The sequence below is a fragment of the Stomoxys calcitrans genome, chromosome 5 (genome assembly GCF_963082655.1).
Source record: "Stomoxys calcitrans chromosome 5, idStoCalc2.1, whole genome shotgun sequence".
Lineage (NCBI taxonomy): Eukaryota > Metazoa > Arthropoda > Insecta > Diptera > Muscidae > Stomoxys > Stomoxys calcitrans.
In genome coordinates, this window is record NC_081556.1 from 147266301 (window position 1) to 147279826 (window position 13526).

At 36.9% G+C, this 13526-nt stretch overlaps 1 protein-coding gene, 2 long non-coding RNA genes and 1 other non-coding gene across 4 annotated transcripts in view; all 4 read left to right on the top strand.

The window, feature by feature from the left end:
- The first annotated feature begins 31 nt into the window (after positions 1 to 31).
- Positions 32 to 1065, top strand: LOC131998107 (uncharacterized). The gene is made up of 3 exons (XR_009398559.1): positions 32 to 166; positions 245 to 387; positions 481 to 1065. It is a non-coding gene; the product is annotated as an uncharacterized LOC131998107 (long non-coding RNA).
- A 1982-nt stretch (positions 1066 to 3047) lies between these two features.
- On the top strand, positions 3048 to 3120 carry Trnak-cuu (transfer RNA lysine (anticodon CUU)). The gene has a single exon. It is a non-coding gene; the product is annotated as a tRNA-Lys (tRNA).
- A 714-nt stretch (positions 3121 to 3834) lies between these two features.
- On the top strand, positions 3835 to 4867 carry LOC131998146 (uncharacterized). The gene is made up of 3 exons (XR_009398608.1): positions 3835 to 3969; positions 4048 to 4190; positions 4284 to 4867. It is a non-coding gene; the product is annotated as an uncharacterized LOC131998146 (long non-coding RNA).
- A 2692-nt stretch (positions 4868 to 7559) lies between these two features.
- LOC106085191 (V-type proton ATPase subunit C) overlaps positions 7560 to 13526 on the top strand; it is a 41280-nt gene continuing 35313 nt past the window's right edge. Inside the window, exon 1 of the mRNA XM_013249297.2 lies at positions 7560 to 7738. The gene's annotated coding sequence lies outside the window, so the exon portion shown is untranslated. The remainder of the gene's footprint in view (positions 7739 to 13526) is intronic.

Consider the following 13526-nt stretch of genomic DNA (forward strand, 5'->3'; position numbering starts at 1 on the left):
TAACAATCTTGAAATTTTTCTCTATTTTCAGAAGAATGGGTCGGTCGCCTCGTCAGCTCTAGATGGATGACCAAGAATCGCCAAAACGGTACTGCGGCCTTGATGCTGGCCTCTGCGGCCAATAAGGTCTCTTCAAGTTCTCGTCGGTCCGTCCGTCTGGTTTTCGGTGAGTATTGTCAAGTTTTAAGTGTATTTGTCGCAGTCTGTTTTTCTTGTCTAAAAAAGTATTCTATGTTTCTTTTAGGGTCTTTTTTTTTGTTGTGCTACCTTTTTAGCACCGTAGGACCAACATCGGCTGATTGGAGGACGAAAATGTCCTTTAACTGCGTTGCTACCTAACCTAACCATGAGCTCATGTTTGGTTATAGCCTGTAACCCAAACAACGGGTGAGTAAAAAAAAGCACTAATGTTGCCCCTACCTAATCTATTTCGATTGTATACTTTAATACAAAAAAACCCTTTTTTAAACAAAAATAAAGCAGTCCAAGGGTCGAACGTCAGTAAAGCAGTTTGGTTTGCTAGTCTGGAGAAACTAAAAAGAGTACCTTAGGAACGCTGGGGAATGCAACAGCGTCTGGATCCCTCGCTGGTGGATGGTGTGCGTTGCGGATGTGGCGGTGACCAGTGTGGCGGTGACCAGGGTGTCGGTAGCCGATGTGGCGGTTGTTGATGCAGTGGTTGGTGATGGAAGCCTTCTTCTTTGTGCGGCAGTGGAGGTGGAGGAGGCGTGGATTTTGATTTTTATGTTTTTGACTTTTAGTTTTGAAATGTCCACTTGTTTATTTTAATTTTAATTTCTATTTCTTTTCAGGTTTTTAATATATTCCTTTTTTTCAGGTATTTAACGTTCATTTCATTTCAGATTTTTGACAAAGTTTTTCTTCTCTTTTTTTTTTACGTTACCATTTCAATTGGCTCTTTATGTATCGTCTCTTCACTTTTCAGGCATTTCAAATTTTCTATTTCTTTTTTTTTTTTTTTTAAAAAACTGTCCTTTTTATTTTGTTTAAATCCGTTTTTTTCACATTCATATGAATTTAAATAAAACACATTTACCAAATTTATTTCTGGTCTTTTCTTTTACGTATTTTTCTTGTTGATCACTCCACCTCCGTACGCTGCCAAGTCCCAATCGAAAAAGAAAGAAGCTTCCTTGGGTCACCGGCCGGCTTGGCTTGGATTCGCCTCCATCATCAAATTTGACTTCCAGCGGGCACCAACAAAACATATGGTGGTAGCCATAATTGTCAATTGGTGTCAGCTGGCTGTCTCTTTCGTTGACAGAGGCGAATTAAAACCATCAGATGGCGCTGGCGGTCTTCTATCCGCTAACAGATGTCGCTAGGGTCGCACATTAGGCCGCACACTACAAACCAAACCATCCTTTGAACATCACTGTTAAAGGATGGGAGGGAGAAAAATAACAATTTCTCTCAGTGTATTCCATGCCATAAAGTGTATATGCTCCTTACGCCAAACCTATCTCACTGTGTGTAGGTCCCATTAATAATGTGTAAGTCTTCCTCAACTAGTATACCTTGAGTTAACCATTTTTATACCTTACGGATATACCTTCATCAAATTAATTGGAAGCAATTGCAGCAGACGGACGACGCGGGAAATAATTTTCACCAACAAAGCAAAAAAAAAAGGTAAGTATTGTAAAAAAAAATGTGTTAAATCCAAAGCTAGTAATAAAAAAAAAATGATTGTTCAGTGTCCCGAAGTGCGTGCCCAACATTATAGAAATAAATAACAAGAAAATTGTGACCGGCGGGCCAAAGTGTTTGTGTGTGTGTGCCAATGAACGGCAAAGTAAAAAAACAAAAACTACGCCTTTTACAACGTACTGGCCCACAAAATAAATAAAATGAAAAGAAATCATCAATGCCACATGCCCCTTGTCGCCAGTGGTAGTGAAAATATAAAAAAAAACAATGCAAAAATAATTAAATGTGCTCTGAGCCCTGTGTGTGTGATTGAAAGAAACAAACCGGCAAACACAATCACCGGCGTCGGCGTATATCTGATTTCATGAATGAAATGGTGAAAAAACAATATTCCAAATGAAACGCCTTGCAAATCGGAAAAAAAATTTAAAAAAAAGGTAAAGTGAAAATAATTGCGGTTCGAATGGTGAAATAAAAAAGAATCCTAACCACAATTTAAAAAAACTCCAACCAACGTGGTAAAAGAAACGGTTCATTATGTGACAGTGTGCGTGATTCCATGAATATGAGTGCGTGTGTTATAATGAAATCACATGATCGTACGGTACCCCTGCCATTGTGTGTAAGCCACTCAATTCATGAATGGTGGTGGGGGTACTAAGAAGTGACTCAATGACTTTCAAACCAAATGTCCTCAAAAATTTTCGGTGGCCATAACGAAAAAGGTGAAGTGACGTTATTGTGATTGAATTTAAAGTGTCATGGTTCTACACAAAAGAAAATGGTCTTGATATAAAAACTCAAAAGTGAACTTAGTTCGGCAAAGTTACCAAAAGAAAATTAATAAGAAGGGAAATTATGGAAAATAACTCAATGAGGAAAATTACAAAAATGCACGAAAAATGTGAAAAAACCAAATTCTGCCAAGAAAATGAAAAAAACAAAAAAAAATTAAGAATCTTGTGTGAAAATTTGAAAAAAAAAAGAAAAGAAATAATAATAAAAATAAGGAAAACGGAACAAAGAAAAATAAATTTCTCTGAAAACGGAGCGATATTAATATAGCCGAAAACAAAATTTTAAATAGAAATGCAGAACAAAAAAGTTTTTGTCTTTTCCTTAAGCTGGCAAAAAAAAACAAGCAAAAAAACTTATGAAAAACTAAAATAAAATTGCGTGTTCTATTCGAAAAACAAAAAAATCAGGGCCAATAGGAGGGAATTTTAAAATATCAGAAAATCTTAAAAAACACTAAAGTGAAAAAGAAATTTATCCAAAAAAAATCCTTCAAACAAAACAAACCACTTTCATAACTAATTTGATCTTCTCTTCTTGTCTATCTTTCCAGGAAACCCACGTCATGGACCTGCGAACTCGCCCGGCTACCTCAGTCGGTAGAGCATGAGACTCTTAATCTCAGGGTCGTGGGTTCGGGCCCCACGTTGGGCGCCATTTTTTTGTCGTGTACCCAAGGGTCCACGTTGCCGTTGGAGTGAGGAGTCGGACTGGCGGGCGCTGGTCGCTGGCATTCGAGCACCGGCTTTTGGCTCAGTCTTTGGGGCGCGGTTCTTTGCCAATCCAACCCTCTGGCAAGGTGACAAAAAAAACAAAATAAACAACCAGCTGTCGGTGGTACGAAACGGACGACAATAGAACATTAACAAAACACCCACTGGAACGACCTGGAGGACATTACGGCTGTGGAATTGCCTGGCGCCTAAAATCCTTCATGGCGCCTCAGGACTTTGCCCACCCCAACCATGGCACCCCTCGTCCTGTAATATTAAGGGTACCCCGTAATCCATCACCTGTCTATCTTTGCCGCTGCTCAGTCACTTACCCCATATTCCGATGCTTTAGCCTTCCATCATCCTTTAGAAATCACCAAGGCAAGTGTTTTTGATAATCATTCTTGTACAGATTTCAGTATTTTATTGAGTAAGTAAAAGAATATTCACATGGTAAATAATGTAAAAAAAAAACAAATAATCAAAAAGGCAAAATTCAATTACAAAAAAAAAAAACAAGATTTAGAATATAAAGAATCGTTTTCAAGCAAACATGAAATATATTAGATTTTGAAGGCAAACGTTAACACTGCTTCTGCACATTGCCATTCACAAAGACAATATTAACAATCTTGAAATTTTTCTCTATTTTCAGAAGAATGGGTCGGTCGCCTCGTCAGCTCTAGATGGATGACCAAGAATCGCCAAAACGGTACTGCGGCCTTGATGCTGGCCTCTGCGGCCAATAAGGTCTCTTCAAGTTCTCGTCGGTCCGTCCGTCTGGTTTTCGGTGAGTATTGTCAAGTTTTAAGTGTATTTGTCGCAGTCTGTTTTTCTTGTCTAAAAAAGTATTCTATGTTTCTTTTAGGGTCTTTTTTTTTGTTGTGCTACCTTTTTAGCACCGTAGGACCAACATCGGCTGATTGGAGGACGAAAATGTCCTTTAACTGCGTTGCTACCTAACCTAACCATGAGCTCATGTTTGGTTATAGCCTGTAACCCAAACAACGGGTGAGTAAAAAAAAGCACTAATGTTGCCCCTACCTAATCTATTTCGATTGTATACTTTAATACAAAAAAACCCTTTTTTAAACAAAAATAAAGCAGTCCAAGGGTCGAACGTCAGTAAAGCAGTTTGGTTTGCTAGTCTGGAGAAACTAAAAAGAGTACCTTAGGAACGCTGGGGAATGCAACAGCGTCTGGATCCCTCGCTGGTGGATGGTGTGCGTTGCGGATGTGGCGGTGACCAGTGTGGCGGTGACCAGGGTGTCGGTAGCCGATGTGGCGGTTGTTGATGCAGCGGTTGGTGATGGAAGCCTTCTTCTTTGTGCGGCAGTGGAGGTGGAGGAGGCGTGGATTTTGATTTTTATGTTTTTGACTTTTAGTTTTGAAATGTCCACTTGTTTATTTTAATTTTAATTTCTATTTCTTTTCAGGTTTTTAATATATTCCTTTTTTTCAGGTATTAAACGTTCATTTCATTTCAGATTTTTGACAAAGTTTTTCTTCTCTTTTTTTTTTACGTTACCATTTCAATTGGCTCTTTATGTATCGTCTCTTCACTTTTCAGGCATTTCAAATTTTCTATTTCTTTTTTTTTTTTTTTAAAAAACTGTCCTTTTTATTTTGTTTAAATCCGTTTTTTTCACATTCATATGAATTTAAATAAAACACATTTACCAAATTTATTTCTGGTCTTTTCTTTTACGTATTTTTCTTGTTGATCACTCCACCTCCGTACGCTGCCAAGTCCCAATCGAAAAAGAAAGAAGCTTCCTTGGGTCACCGGCCGGCTTGGCTTGGATTCGCCTCCATCATCAAATTTGACTTCCAGCGGGCACCAACAAAACATATGGTGGTAGCCATAATTGTCAATTGGTGTCAGCTGGCTGTCTCTTTCGTTGACAGAGGCGAATTAAAACCATCAGATGGCGCTGGCGGTCTTCTATCCGCTAACAGATGTCGCTAGGGTCGCACATTAGGCCGCACACTACAACTTTGAGGATTGCACTTGAGCGTCATTCTTTGCTTTACGTGAAGTAGGTATTGGTGTATTCAAGGGACTAAGGGTTCGTATTCTATTCTGCTTTTGGAATAGCCGCTAAAATTTTTATTTGTTTCGCGAACGCAATTTGGCAGCAATTAAATGTTTTTATTTCCATACCAAAACACGTTTCTTTATCTGCACTTATTGTTTTTTCTATTTTATTTATATATTTTTTTTTAAAATAAGTAAAGAAAAACGAACCACTGAAACCATGGCGAAACAATTCAAGGTGGTCTCATTTGTACAACAAATCATATGGTGCAATCTGCCATCTTGTCATCAAGCTGATCGACGTTTTGATAACACACGCAAAGAAATGTGTATGCCTGAGTGTATACGTGTGCGTACGTGGGCAGAGAATATGCGAGAAAGCAGATAACAACAAAGAGAAGGCTAACACAAAGCTGACATCTTAATACCGTCAAACCTGTCCGGCTGTTAACAGCTGTACGCGTGAGACCCCCTTGTTAAATCCACCTTGGCAAAAAATTTTCAACAGCAGTTCTGGGGAATGGGGCTTTTATAATTTGGACCATGGTGAAACAATAAAAGCTCGACGTTTTGCCAACACACACAAAGATATTTGTGTGTGCGTATATGAGCAGAGAATATGCGAGAAAGAAGATAACAGCAAAGAGAATCTGACATATTAATAAAGTCAAAACTGGCCTTTTTAAATCCGCCTTGATTTGGAGCCTTATTTTGGGATGAATTTTTATAAAAAATCAAGAAAGGCCTTTTCACAAAAAAAAATTTTCATTTTTGGAGAAAAAAATATTAACAAAAACATTTCCCACAATTTATTTCTCCAAAGCAATAAGAAGTGGTAACTCAACAAAAATTCCCAGTTCTGTGAGGTGAATCGGTTTTCACGATAATAACTCTTCTGAAGGGGTTTAAGATTTGACTACCGCCTCCACGTAGTAAACCCAGGGTAACAAGCCGTGCTCCAAACATATAAATTGATTTTGGGGTCACATATTGGGTGTAAACTGCACTTTTACCGATATATTTTGTAGGGGCTATATTGAAATCTGCACCGACTTTGATGAAATTAGGTAGAGATTTACAGAATTATTTATACCAAATTTCTTGAGGATCGGTTGACAAGTGACCACATTATTGCAATATTAGTGCAAATCGGACGAGCATATAGTATATGGGAGCTATCAGGAATGTTCCGGGTTTTTAAAACGTAAGACTAAAGAATTTCTTTATCTTAATTCTTGCAAAACTTGCCAGATAAAAGTTTAAATGAATACTTTATTTAAATTTCTAACCTGAAGTGATTTCAAATTTTAAAATTGTAAGGTTTGGAAAATATACGCAATGTTATCTTTTGCGTTTTGCGAATTCGAAACCCGGAACAGGTCTGTATCATGACACATTTACCAGGTAGTGTAACGTAAACAGCTGGGTAAAATTTTTTCTCGCGAAGTGCACTATCTGTCAACGAGTTTTGGTTGTGTGTGTGTGTATTATAGTTGAGAACCAAAACATACACAAACAACGAAAAATGGCGCGAACTAGTAGTATACACAGTCAGAGTTGCACTAATCACTGATTTTGATAGATAGTGCACTCAATATGTTGATGTTGGGCAACTGCCACTATCTGTAAATTAATATATCTTGGGTCTGTATATTTGAATCTAAACCAATTTCGACCAAATATCAAACTCGTAGTGGAAGTCATATTAGATACGCTTTCAAGGTCCAACACTGCAACAATTCTTCTCGTTTGCTTTGCAGAAGCAGAAAACTTGTCTAATTTTGGCTATTATATGTTGCCCAAAATAATTTTCGGTTGATAAATGCGCTTTCTGGGTCCAACTTGGCAACAATTCTTCTATCTTGCTTTGCAGAAGCAGAAACGTTGACTAACTTTCTTTTTAACCATTGAAATTCAACTTCAAATAAACGAAGAAGCCGACTTGTTGGTTTCCAAATATTATGACCTGTTTCAACAAATAAATACATTTTTCTATGTAATGAGCTTAACACTTAAAACTGTCTCTATTGACGAGTCTGTATCAGAGGATTGTCTTCAATTCAGGGGTGTACAAAACTAAAATTTTTCTTTACGCTAGCGTTGATGCGCACCTCATAACTTTGTGCGCCTCTGCTTCAATTCTTTTTGACTTCTTTTTCGACATCGACAAACGGGCTATTAGATTTGTTTTTGTCTACTAAAAGTCGACTTAGAGTTTTTGATTTTTTACACAAAAAGTCGACAATCCGATTTATGAGTTTATCGATTAGTCGAATAATCGATTATTGTCGTTAAAAATCGAAAAAAAATCACGTGAATCGGCTAGCTTGTCATTTATACAGAAAAAAATTTGTATGTTGAGTTTTTTTGGTCTTGGGTCGTCGTCGATTGATTTTTGTGGCGAAAAAATTAAATTCAACGCAATTTTTCCGCACAATCTCGGTCACAAATACGGTTTGACAAACAAAAAATATAAACAATACGTTTAATCTGCGATTGCCGTTGAAAAGCTTCATAAAATGTAAGTGAAGTGTTTCCAAGCAAAAGAATGGGCGAAAGAAAACCCCCCATACATAAAAACTAAACCTCTACCAAGGAAAGTTTCCTTAGTGACGACTACGACGACAAACGACATTGCAATATAAAAACAAAAACCCATGTTAAGTGCAGGGTCATTTGTAAAAAAGTGAAAAAACATACAAAAGACAAAGAAATACGCGATCAGTTTTTGTTCGGTAAAACAAAAAAACATACAAAAGGAAGAAAGGGAACACCTGTTACAAGAAAAGAAAACAGTGCCTTGCATAGCAGATAATTTTATTTTGTGGTTCATTTTGAGTTTTTTGCTGGCAAAGCTGCATTTGAAAATTGCCCTTTAATGGATACCAGCTGGGATGCCATGTGTTTGCATAATTCTAACAAAAAATTCACAAACATGCGCATCCTTTATAAAAATCTGTTTTTATTTCTTTTGTGAAATTTTGTTTCGAAAAAACCCCGTGAGTGAAAAAATTATCGATCCAAGCTCGTCATGTGACTGTCATCTGTCATTAAACAGCTGACTGGAAGCGCAGTATTCACCACCCACCCAGAAAAAATACAAAAACAAATTCAATCAATACACAGGGTTGCACTTTCAAAATGTGATGTGGTGAATATGGCGACAATAACGGCAATTTTTTTGTTTCATGAGAAGTTTTAATAAACTTCGTCCTTGTTGTTATGGCCTTCAACATGTAAAATGATTCGTAATTGTGTTCCACTAACACATGTTATTGACCTGCCTTTTGTTAATTAACTGTTATGTGACTTGGTTTTAAAATGTGCGTGTTAAAGGTCGTAAGACTCCACCTTGTTTTGTATAGATGTAAGATTCTTTTTTTTTTGTAATAAAGCCGCTCCTCCAATTAACGTTGAATTTCCTTTAATTATGTGCTAAGTTTTATAAACGGTGTTTCGAATAACAAATACATGGTCATTAAAAATATTAATGAATTTGTATGTTTTCAACCGAGCTGGAACAATTGAATTATGAAATAATGTCAGTTATGTTTACTCAACTCACTTATTTTCTTGGTTTTCCAACCACACATGAGGTCATTTCCTTGCGTACATTTTATGGGAGTTCATGAAAACTTAATGGAAGTTTTATAACACAACAATACCGTCTTTGTCGTCATTTTACTATATTCCCTTACCTCAAGCAATTCGTCAATGCTTTTTTTTAGTCCATTTTGTTTTATTAATTGTTGATAATTTATTTAAGAGACACTACATTTGAAATCGAATAGTTAATTACTTTTGCTGGTCACATTGCATGTTACCACCATAGTATTTTGACCCTGAAAACGGTTGTAAAATGTTTGTTCTTCTGCCGTACTCCTTGTAATTTCGAATGACCAATGACTAGTCAAATATAAATCCATATTTATTTTAGGAGTAACTTTTCACATTTCATCTTTTGTTTTTTAATGATTTTTATTTTAACTTAACGTTGTCCTCAAGTATTGATGAGGACAAAATGGATTTGTTTAATGATATACATAGGATAAATATGCATATTTCATCATCAACACTACGGCAGGTCACCGTAGCGCACCGTAGCCCAGCAAGTGGATAGCTGTGAGCACCACAGACAGGAACTTTGGGGTCCGATCTGTGTGGTTTTCATCGCTGTCACGAGAAGCTTAGCTTCGAGCGACCGGGTTGCGGATGGTGAAATGCTCTATACGGAGTAGCTGCAACGGCAGTCGCGGACAATCAGTGGTATCGAGCCGAGAGCGGATTTCTCTGATATTCACCAATAATGTCAAGAGTCAAGAGAAAATCCTTGCTAACAAATTTTGAGAGAATTGGTTACCAAATGACCATTTTATTGCATTATTACTGCGAATCGGACGAATATCCAAATCTGAACCGATTTTTCCAATATTTAAAGGCTTTGTCTCTAGGCCGAAAAACATGCCTGTACCAGATTTGAAGGCGATCGGACTAAAATAGCGACCAGTAGTTTGTACAAAAATTATGATGGACAGACGGACATAGCTAAATCGAATCAGAAAGTGATTCTGAGTTGATCGGTATACTTATAAATGGGTCTATCTCTTTTACTTTTGGGTGCTACAAATAAATGCACTAAGTTATAATACCCTGTACCACATTAGTGGTGTATGGTATTAAAAATGACCTTATAGATTAAACAGCCTATCAAGTAGTTTGGAAAAGTTTACACTGGAAGAGGCTGGATCTGCCAGATTGTATTGGGTTGCCCAAAAAGTAATTGCGGATTTTTCATATAGTCGGCGTTGACAAATTTTTCACAGCTTGTGACTCTGTAATTGCATTCTTTCTTCTGTCAGTTATCAGCTGTCACTTTTAGCTTGCTTTAGAAAAAAGTTTAAAAAAAGTATATTTGATTAAAGTTCATTCTAAGTTTTATTAAAAATGCATTTACTTTCTTTTAAAAAATCCGCAATCTGGCAGATCCAGCCTCTTTGCAACCTTTTGGAGAGGGATTCATGCTAATGTTAGGTTAGACTCATGGTACAATTAAGAGTGGTAGTGTCATTACACAACAACAAAATCTGGCAAATGGCACAAATTAAAATGTCAAAATAGTTTTAGAAATAAACTTTGTTTCACATCTTATGTTCTTCAAATGTTTTTTTATATTTGTATTTTCATTCTTATAATACTGTTTTTTTCTTTGTTTATGTGGGTAATATCGGATCAAATAAAACATAGTTTTAAGATTTTGGAATAAATCACATCTGTGTTAACAATTGAGATGTGGAATTATTGCATAACCAAAATAAAAAAGAACTCAGCTTTTCGCATGAAGGCAAGCAACTATAAATCTCGATTGCTAGCTGTTTTATTAGATTTCTTCTTTCCAGGCACACTTTCTACAAATGGCATTGAGTGGGCATTCCTTGCTGGCCATATTTGTGAAATCGAAACTTCCTTGGGCAAGATTTTTAATTTGAGCCGGTGGATATGTCCACTCAATGGCATGCGTAGACCATACATACCACAATAACCACATGCATACATACCACAATAACCGCATGGCGGGAAGGTAACAATAATACGGCAATTCGGAACCAAAACCTCCCGCCATGAGCGAATAAAAACATGAAATCATGCCCAAAAGAGACACTAAAAAAAGGCATGTCAAAGTGGATCCAAGTATCCTTGTCGTTTCATCACGGTTGTGAGGAGAAAACATCTCACGGGAATGGATATTTTACCCTCACAATAGCTCCGAACGGCAAGTTCACTTGGCTCCATAGACATATATGTAATTGTTTTTCACCACATCAAGATTTCTCCTAGAAAATAAACACAGTAAAGTGAAGTAGATTAGTATACCCTCATACTACGGAGGGGAAGTAAGACTGTAGAGTGAAAAAAAAAAGAGAATTGGGAACTATTAGGCTTCCTGTTAGCCATTTCAAACTGCTACAGTAGTCCAAAAATAAGAAAGGACTATATATATATGCCTCTCCGCTATTGCCGGACACTGGCTTGACCAATCGGCGGTTTCGAATGGAGAGTATTAGTGAGAAGCCGGCCGGCACCTGCTCTACTCGATATGACAAGGCGAGTTTTTGGCACACGCTGCGATCGGCCTCATAAGCCGAAACAGGCTTATTGACCTGTGGAACTTAAAGTAGATATCGAAGCCCTTCATCGACAAGACTTTATAACAGTCAGGAACTTATATGATCTTATATGATGCAATTTAGCCATTCCGTTTTCTAAAAAGCAGATATCGTAGAGCAGAATACATTTAAAAATATACTTAGCAGATGAAGCAACTAGAAGCTATACCAATGATAGGAGTCACTGGTCAAAACTCAGTTGAGATTTAAGACAGCAGAGGAGAGTCGTACTTTTATCGATATCATGTGACAACATATAATAAAGAACAAAACAGCAATTGTTGACAGTCAGCACTATCGCAACCTCTAATTCTCAAAAGGATGGTCATGCAAAATTAGGCCCTGTAAGTTTCGGCCTGATGACAAACGCTTCTGTTATATTTGGTTTTTCTATCAATTTTCCAACATCATTAGCAATATACCCATATTTGTTTCTAACATCATTTTTGTTCTCAACAAATATGATGTCGTTCACCCCATAGCTGTCCTTCATAGCATGCAATCTATGTAATTTAATAAGAAATGAATCGGCGAGTTATGCCAGAATTGTTGTTGGTTATCCTGTAGTTATCCATCTTGTGACACATAATGTGAGCTATATAATTCGTTTATACTATCTGTAATTAAGGATATCGTTTGTAACAATAGGAAAAAATACAAAAAAACGGTGTTTTTTTGCGTATGAGAAAAGTTTATAAGTTAAAGTAGTTAAGTCGGGAGATCGGTTCATATGGCCTGTGTTTGATAAAGCTTGTATTTAAAATAAATCTGTCTATGGAGAAACTTCTCTTCAAAGAGGTATCGGTATGTACTTGGTATCCACAATACATAAGGCTTATAGTAGTCCGTAGGCCTTTGGTGTGAAAAACTTGCCCTGCCGGGCTTGGATACAAATAACCTGTCTCCTGTCAGTCTTTCGGAGCATATGTCCTAGGGACTCTCTGGGCATATTTGCATTTGCATGGAAAAATATCAGTACAAAGTATCAGCTCTATATCTTAGTTTTTAAGACTACCATGACTATAAAAGACTGTCGAATGAACGGACATTATATAATCGTCTTTGAATTTTACTGAAGTGTATATTTTGAGGAGTTGCAAACGGAATGATAAAATGAATTTACCTCCACTCTTCAGAAGTGGGTATAAAAACAACCTTTAGATGTTTAGCATTTTCCTTCAATTTAGTGGCCATTCTTTTATGTGAAGAAATTTGCTTTTATCATTGTATAGGTGTCCCTATGTGTCGACCACAATGACCATGATGAGTTTCGTTTTTATTTGTTTAGAGCTCTTACTTGAGTTTTTATTAATCGAGTATAGATTTTCTTGTCTTTCCAGCACTACAATAGGAAAATCTAAAAATAGTGTTGTATCATGTTTTGAAACAATCCACAATCTCGACAATGACAAACCCCACTCACACACTCCCTGGCGGTGGTTGTTTTTTTTTTTTTATTTTTCTAACAATCTATGCGAGTTGAAAAGGAATAGAAAAGGTTGAAGGACTTTGTGCAAGTTGACTGGACTTTCTAGTGACATTTGACTTTTGTTGTATGTGTGTGAGTACATTAGAGGTGTTTTACATTCACTATGAAATTAATTTAAAACAAGTTAAAGCGTGCTAAGTTCGGCCGGGCCGAATCTTATATACCCTCCACCATGGATCGCATTTGTCGAGTTCTTTTCCCGGCATCTCTTCTTAGGCAAAACAGGATATAAGAAAAGATTTGCTCTGCTATTAGAGCGTTATCAAGATATGGTCCGGTTTGGACCACAATTAAATTATATGTTGGAGACCTGTGTAAAATGTCAGCCAATTCGAATAAGAATTGCGCTCTTTGTGAGCTCAAAAAGTAAAATAGAGAGATCGATTTATATGGGAGCTGCATCGGGCTATGGACCGATTCAGACCATAATAAACACGTATGTTGATGGTCATGAAAGAATCCGTCGTACAAAATTTCAGGCAAATCGGATAATAATTGCGACCTCCAGAGGTTCAAGAAGTCAAGATCCCAGATCGGTTTATATGACAGCTATATCAGGTTATGAACCGGCTTGTACTTTATTTGACATAGTTGTTGAAAGTAACAATAAAAAACGTCTTGCGAAATTTCAGCCAAATCGGATAGTAACTGCGCCC